Here is a 7,580-nt window from a genome sequence, read left to right on the forward strand (position 1 = left end):
TACTGGCGTATCACCCGGTGTGATGGTATGGGGTGCCATTGGTTACACGTCTCGGTCACCTCTTGTTCGCATTGACGGCACTTTGAACAGTGGACGTGACATTTCAGATGTGTTGCTACCCGTGGCTCTACCCTTCATTCGATCCCTGCGAATCCCTACATTTCAGCAGGATAATGCACGATCGCATGTTGCAAGTCCTGTACGAGCCTTTCTGGATACAGAAAATGTTCGACTGCTGCCCTGGCCAGCACATTCCCAGGTCTCTCACCAATTAAAAACGTCTGGTCAATGGTGGCCGAGCAACTGGCTCTTCACAATACGCCAGTCACTACTCTTGATGAACTGTAGTATCGTGTTGAAGCTGCATGGGCAGCTGTACCTGTACACGCCATCCAAGCTCCGTTTGACTCAATGCCCAAGCGTATCAAGGCCGTTATTATGGCCAGAGGTGGTTGTTCTGGGTACTGATTTCTCAGGATCTATGCACACAAATTGCGTGAAAATGTAATGTCAGTTCTAGTATAATATATTTGTCCAATGAATACCCGTTAATCATCTGGATTTCTTCTTGGTGTAGCAATTTTAATGGCCAGTAGTGTATAATGTAAATTTGACGATGTTTGTAACAGCGACTATTGATTACTGACATAGATTTAATTTTTTTCTATTTCATTCTGTTTCATTATTTGGGTCAACTTCTTATCTCATTGGAATACCATATAGGAATACTACGTTACTAAACGACGGCGAACTTGGAGTGTCGTCCATCCTCCACAAGTGAGAGCTACTGTTCGCAGACATACAGAACGCCAGTTATATGCCAGCGAGTCTAGACAGCTTAAAAAAAGGAAACACCGTTGCAACAGGTGCAAGAAAGTGTCTGTAACGACCTTCAAGTCGGGAAGTGCCGCGATACTTGAAGCACGGTAATCGTCCCCGAGAGGAGAGTGGCCGACCAACCATATTTAGGTGTCTTGTAGTTTCCCTAAGGCCAACGTCCTTGCCGCAGTAGTAACACCGGTTCCCGTCAGATCACCGAAGTTAAACGCTGTAGGGCTAGGCTAGCACTTGGATGGGCGACCATCCGGTCTGCCGAGCGCTGTTGGCAAGCGGAGTGCACTCAGCCCTTGTGAGGCAAACTGAGGAGCTACTTGTGATGTTTAAAGCTTTCCCGGCGTACTGATCGTTCCATAAAAACACGGGAGAACTGCCGGATATCAGTAACTTCCTGCCACGATATTTCGGCTGACTGAGAAGTAGCGGCTCCGGTCTCGTAAACTGACATATGGCTGGGAGAACGGTGTGCTGACCGCACGCCCCTCCATATTCGCACCCAGTGACGTCTATGGGCTGAGGATGACACGGTGGCCTGTTCGGACGGAGTAGTTTCCCTAAGCATTTTGAGGATAATCTTCGGAGGGTTTTTTTTTTTTAATGCTTTGGTCAACGACCTAGTCCATCATTGTACAATCCGAGGTCGTGCTCGGTATTTACGCTGGCTGACAGAGTAAGCGGAAAATTCAGAAGGGGGGGAGGAGAGTAGAAGAAACTTCACAGGTACAGGTTATGTGATGTTACTCCGTTGATTATAAAATCGAGTCATCTTTACAAAGAATTAGGCAGTATGAGCTCACTTATCAGTTTGATGCTGCAGACTCTCTGGCGTGGATGTATACACTGTTTCAGTTGGGAAAGGCGTCCTACAGCAGTTTTATCTTCTGCGGCAACCTGGCCCACAACTGTTGTAAGTGGCCCTGGATATGCTGGATACTAATACTGGGACGGAGTTGACGTCCGATCTGGTCCTACACATGTTCCATCACGGAAAGATCTAGGGGTCTTCCTGGCCACGGGATTGCCTCAACGTCACGCATACCGTTCATAAAAACACGTGTCACGTATGGACGAGTTTTGTCCTGTTGACAATGGCACAACGGTAATCTCGCTTGAGAGGTAACGTATAAAGACGCAGGATGTCCGCGACGTATCATTGTTCTTTGAGAGTTCGCTCAATCACTGCCAGCCGTCACCTGATGCCGTATGCAGTGGATCTCTACACCTCTCTACTGGAAAAATGAGGCCTCTCCCTAGATTTCCACCTCGCTCGCCAACAACGATCATCGATGGTAGTGTAGAATCGCGATTCATAACTGAACACAATGGGACTCCATTCATCAGCAAGCCATGCAAATGATCACAGCCCGACTCCAAACCAGCCGTTTGTTTTCTGGCGTTAATGGCAGCCCCTGGTCCAGTTGCTTTAGTCTACAACCAGTGGTCCGGGATGAAACAGAATGTCGCACGGTGTCCATTACATGTTATCGAATGGCAAACGCAAATGTGGAGAGGTTACGATGTGGTTGGTACACAATAAGTATCGTAACCCTCCCTTACGGTGGTCAGACGTGGTCGACTGGAACCCTTGACGAAGAGTATGCTTGCCCTCACATTTTCATGTAGTCCATCTTCAGCCCAGTATCAAACCAAACGCCACACAAATCTGCATATTGCACGATTTGACCAGTCGGACAAAGGTTCACAATGAGGCCCCTTTCAAACTCTGTCAGGTGTTGATAACGCTATCTTACGTGAGTACAGGGCATGTCCGTGTCCTTTACAATGATTTTTCAACATCTGATGCTGTTCACGTCCATTATATACCGAACCAGGCACCGTAACAACACTAATTATGAGCAACCCCTAAGCACACGGCCCTTGTATGTGTCACAGAGAACTACAATGCTAATCATTTGCATACCTGCCGATGTTGTGTATATTTCCAGGATATTTCATTACTTTTTTGGCAGGCTGTGTACATACCTCGGCATCCTCTTCAGGGTTCCCTAAGTCTTAAGTTTCCTTCTTTCCTTTCTTTCGAAGCTTAACTCAAATACTATAACGATTTCAGGAGATTTACGTCGTCTCCACAAAGTAACACTCGGAGCAGGATGTTTCTAGATGGTATTCTCACCATGTACTCTTACAGAAATACTCTGTAGACCACTATAAAGAGTATGGCAGAGGGTATTTCCCCTTGTACCAGGTATTAGGGAGTCTACTCGTTCCATTCACACACGGTGCTTAGATGCCTTTGTGCGTGCGTAGCTAGTCCAATCTCATCCATACAGAGCCGATACGAACGGGTATGGGGTATATTCCTACATTCCTCGCTCAATACTTGTTCCTGAAGCTTCATAAGTGATCTTCCGCGAGGAAGTTGGCGTCTGTCTTCAACCTTCTACCGTTGAGCTTCTCCGGCAGACATTTTTAACAGCAGGACCCTCTCCTTACAAGTAAGTGACTGTTTGGAATCATACGTTTTAAAAAGTTCGAATAACATGCATTTCCAGCAACATTCGCATACGAATGAAGTATTAAACATAACAAAACCGAACATGACCTGAGCGTTAAATAATTCGCAGCTAAACGAAGTAAAATAGTGAACAGCATAGAACCAAGTAACTTACGGTCCAAATAAACATGTATGACCTCGACAACGTATATTTTAGAATTTTGGCACGAGTGCAGTCTGCAAACGTTACCTTTCCTTGGAACCCCCAAACGCTGACACGCCCATCGTAATATTACCGTAGGAGAACCGAGACTCATCTGAAGAGACGACGTGATATCACTATTTATTCATCTCCGGAGAATTTTCGGGGAGCGAAAAATTTGATTAAAGCTATAGCCAGTAATAACGGCTACGAACTGTCATTAGTAGACCGAATATTGGATAATAAAACCTCTAAAAAATGTTCCACTCTAGGAGATTACAAACGGGAAAAAGAACGTAAAGAGGAAGGGAATTTCTTTTCCATGTCGTTTCCAGGAAGTATTTCATTTAAGATATGCAGCCCTATCACTAAGAAGTTTAGCTGTAAAGTCTCCTTTCCAGCTAATAACTATCTTTGGAAAAATTTAATTCACGCTTTAAGGCATAATGACGAACCATTTTGTCATTCTGGCGTCTATAAAATGAGGTGTAATAACTGTTCTTGTTTCTATAATGGGCAGACAGGAAGAGAAGTCAAAGTTAGATTCAAAGAACATTTTCTGGGTAAAGGGTGCGGTAACGTTCACGGTTCTACTTTTGCAGAGCAACTCATACAATGTGCACACTCTCCTATTAAACTGAAAGACACGTTTATTTTGAATAGGGAAGAGATGGGTTTTAGATTGGACTTGCCGCAGGAATTTCAAATTTTTAAGCACAATTTCATTTATAGGGACTTCATTGTTAATGATAAATTACTGTTTAAGAACAGAAACATTTTGGATGACTTTCCGTCTCTCCTTAATTTGACATACCAGCTGTTTCGAGTTTTTCACGCTGTTTCGAGGTGTTATTCATCTCAAAGCCGCAATCTGTCAGTATCCTGCTTCATCGTTCGTCGTAATTTTCTTCCCATTTGCATATGTTTGTATGCTTCTTTACAATTTTTGTTATGTTACTGTTTTTATCTTACTTTAATGGAGTTTTATTAACATGTCAGATGTCTTTTGTGGTTGCCACCGCTTCTTACGCGAGCGCCACCTGAGCGTAAGTTTCCTGCTGGCTTGTCCCTTCTGTCTTGCTAGTTGTCTGTTTCGTGTACGCTGCACATAGACACAGCCTTAGATTTTACAAGGACCATTTTTACTCTTGACTAAGCCTTGTGACTCGGTTCTCTTTTAACGCAATATGTAACACCTAAATTTATATATATTTCCACGGTATGTAATTTTTCAAGTTTTTTAGGTGTTATTACTTCTTCTGAGGAAGACGAGTTTCTATCTGCCGATATGAAGATATGAATAAACTTCCGACATTCAACTTATTGGGTGTATGATTCCTATTTTGTCCATTTACTTAATTATTTTTTTTCTATTTTCTTTTCGTCTGTTGACTAGATACAAGATCAAACAAAATGCTGTATTTGAATTTGAATGAATATAGTACGCAATATGTTAACCTGATTTCAAACCTTCTAATACAACTAAGCATTATGGTGGCTAATAGAAAAAATTACACAAACATAATAATTCAAGGAAAGAAAAAAAGTATAATACTACCCTCTGGCTGTTTGGCGCATAGATGTGTGTTCATCCGGAATCCAGAAGGCACAGTTTACTGGTCTACTGTAAAGTGCTGCATTGCTACATCACACATTTGGTAATTTTAATTGTGGACTATACTGCTATGAAACTTCCTGGCATTTTTTTTTTCATTCGGTGTAACAGTAACAAATATAAACTGCTTCTAGAATTTTTTTTTTAAATATATAAGACGATGACTTTATAAAATAAAATTTTTCTGGGAGACGTAAATAAGTGGACTTTTTTTTACACAATTATGAAAAAAATAAAATAAAATATCCTGCTTCTGTCAGTACAAAACAATAACGTTCTAAGTTCCTCTTTTAGGCGCGTACCTCGCTAATCCCGTCATACCTCGCGTTGGTGTCGGGTACGTCTTCACGTGTGTTTGTGGATCCTCTCCACTGTCCTGGTCCTTTCTTGTTCTGATACTTATAGACAATAATTACATTCTCCTACCCGGGACACCCCAACTGGGTGGGGATCAAGCAAGGCACTCCCTAAAAAATTTGCGTAATACGTTCGATATCTCGGATGTCTCATAATCTGTGAGTGATGTTCCTGTAGTAAGGCCCAAAAGTCAAGCACATTCTTACTGCCGTCTCGGAAAAGATAACGCACAGTCAAACCTCGAATCCAAGTCACTGCGTTTGTCTTCGTTCGGGGATAATATGTCCTATCTGGGAGAAGTAGTGTGCGTGGTTCTATTGTTTGCGGCCCCACCCGAAGGAGGAAGGCGATCATCTTTTTGACCAAACACCATACGTCCGCCGAAGGACCGCATATCAGGCGATGCTCCTCAGTGTCTATAACATTGCACTGCGGACACAGTGGCTCGTCCGCCATATAAATTGTATGCAACCTGGAACGAGTCACGTATTTCCCATTTACCACCTGATACCACAGTGCGCGCGTTCCCGTATCAAGGTGTGGGTGGTGCACTGTACGCCATACCACTGACCACGTAACTGTTGGTTGGCGGCGCTCTACGGCATTATTCGGCCGTCGTCGAGTCAAGATGTGATATATATCACGTGCCGTTGCCGTCCTGGTAGTCGGTAGTTCCATATGTACATCATAACTGTGTTCCACAAAGAAGGTTCGCATATGGGCAAGCGATGGTGAGATGTGAGCCACCGCTACCGGAGCCGAACGAGAAGGTGGAGCGAGTTCGTCTATCAAGCTGCCCGTCAGACTTGTCTGGTGTCGTGTCCACATCTTTATCATTGTGGTTACATAAATAGCCACTGCTCGGTCGCGTACGTGGACTAGTCCAAGACCTCCACGACTACGAGGAAGGGTGAGGGTTTCGTATCCTACCTTAAAAAGCAGACCTGTGCTCACAAAATATCCTAGTGCCGCCAGGATTCGGCGGGCCAACACCACCGGCATAGGAAGAACTTGTGCCAGGTGGGGGATGCGAGAGGCTAGATAAGTGTGGGCAAAGGTGACCCGTTGTATCATATCCAGCGCCCTTAACCTGTGACTTCGGACACTCGCACGAATTGTTTGCAGAAGATGACTGTAACTCAGTGCCACCGTGCGTCGAACGTCTGTAGTGAAGATAATTCCTAGGCATTTCATCTTGTTGATCGGCTTTAATGGTGCTACACTTCCTGTCGGAAGTCCTCTCCCGATGTTCATCGCTCCCGACTTTGCCATGTTCAGGCGACTTCCAATGCAAGGCCGCTCTTGCCTCGTCGCCTGACCGTGCTAAAAACACTAGGTCATCTGCGTATGTTCGGCATATAAACTTGTTGTGCCTTATCGTCATTCCTTGGAGTCGATTCCGGAGCCCGCAAAGCAGCGGCTCGACAGCGATGGCATACAATATCGTTGACAGCGGGCACCCTTGTCTCACCGATCGTGAGATGGTGATGGGCCCCACCAAGCGTCCATTGATGAGCACTTTGGATGCGGCTCCGTGGAGTAGTCTCATGACGACGGTGACAAAACTTTCCGGAAACTTCATTTTCGTCATCACGTCCGTGAGATAAGCATGACTCAGCCTGTCAAATGCGCGATCGAAGTCTATCGATACCAATACACCCCGGAGACGACATGTTGAAGCTAGTGCGATAACATCGCGGTAGTCGCTGAGTGCCGTTTGTATATTGCTATCTCCTCCTATCTGGGTTTGGTCGAGTGAAATCACTTGGCGTATCACGCGTTTAAAGCGTGCTGCAAGTATCCTGGCGTAGATCTTATAGTCGCAATTAAGAAGGGTCAGTGGCCGGTAGGCCTGTATCCCTGTGCCGCCAGATGGTTTTTGGATGGGGACGATCATTCCTTCCACGAAGGTGGGTGGAAGAGGCACGTTGGGAGACATCAATTCGCAGTACATGGCAGTCCATCGTGGAGTCATGACATCTTTAAATGTACGATAGAACTCTAACGGAAACCCGTCGGGCCCCGGCGATTTGTGCGACGCTTCCTTATCAATCGCTTCCATTACGTCGTCAACTGTGACTTCTTCTGTTAACTCCAGGTTGGCCGTCTCGTCG

The 7,580-nt window shown here is 44.9% G+C and overlaps 1 pseudogene; it reads left to right on the forward strand.

The window, feature by feature from the left end:
* The first annotated feature begins 990 nt into the window (after positions 1-990).
* LOC126199879 (5S ribosomal RNA) lies at positions 991-1,108 on the forward strand (annotated as a pseudogene).
* The last annotated feature ends 6,472 nt before the right edge of the window (positions 1,109-7,580 follow it).

The sequence above is a fragment of the Schistocerca nitens genome, chromosome 8 (genome assembly GCF_023898315.1).
Source record: "Schistocerca nitens isolate TAMUIC-IGC-003100 chromosome 8, iqSchNite1.1, whole genome shotgun sequence".
Classification (NCBI taxonomy): domain Eukaryota; kingdom Metazoa; phylum Arthropoda; class Insecta; order Orthoptera; family Acrididae; genus Schistocerca; species Schistocerca nitens.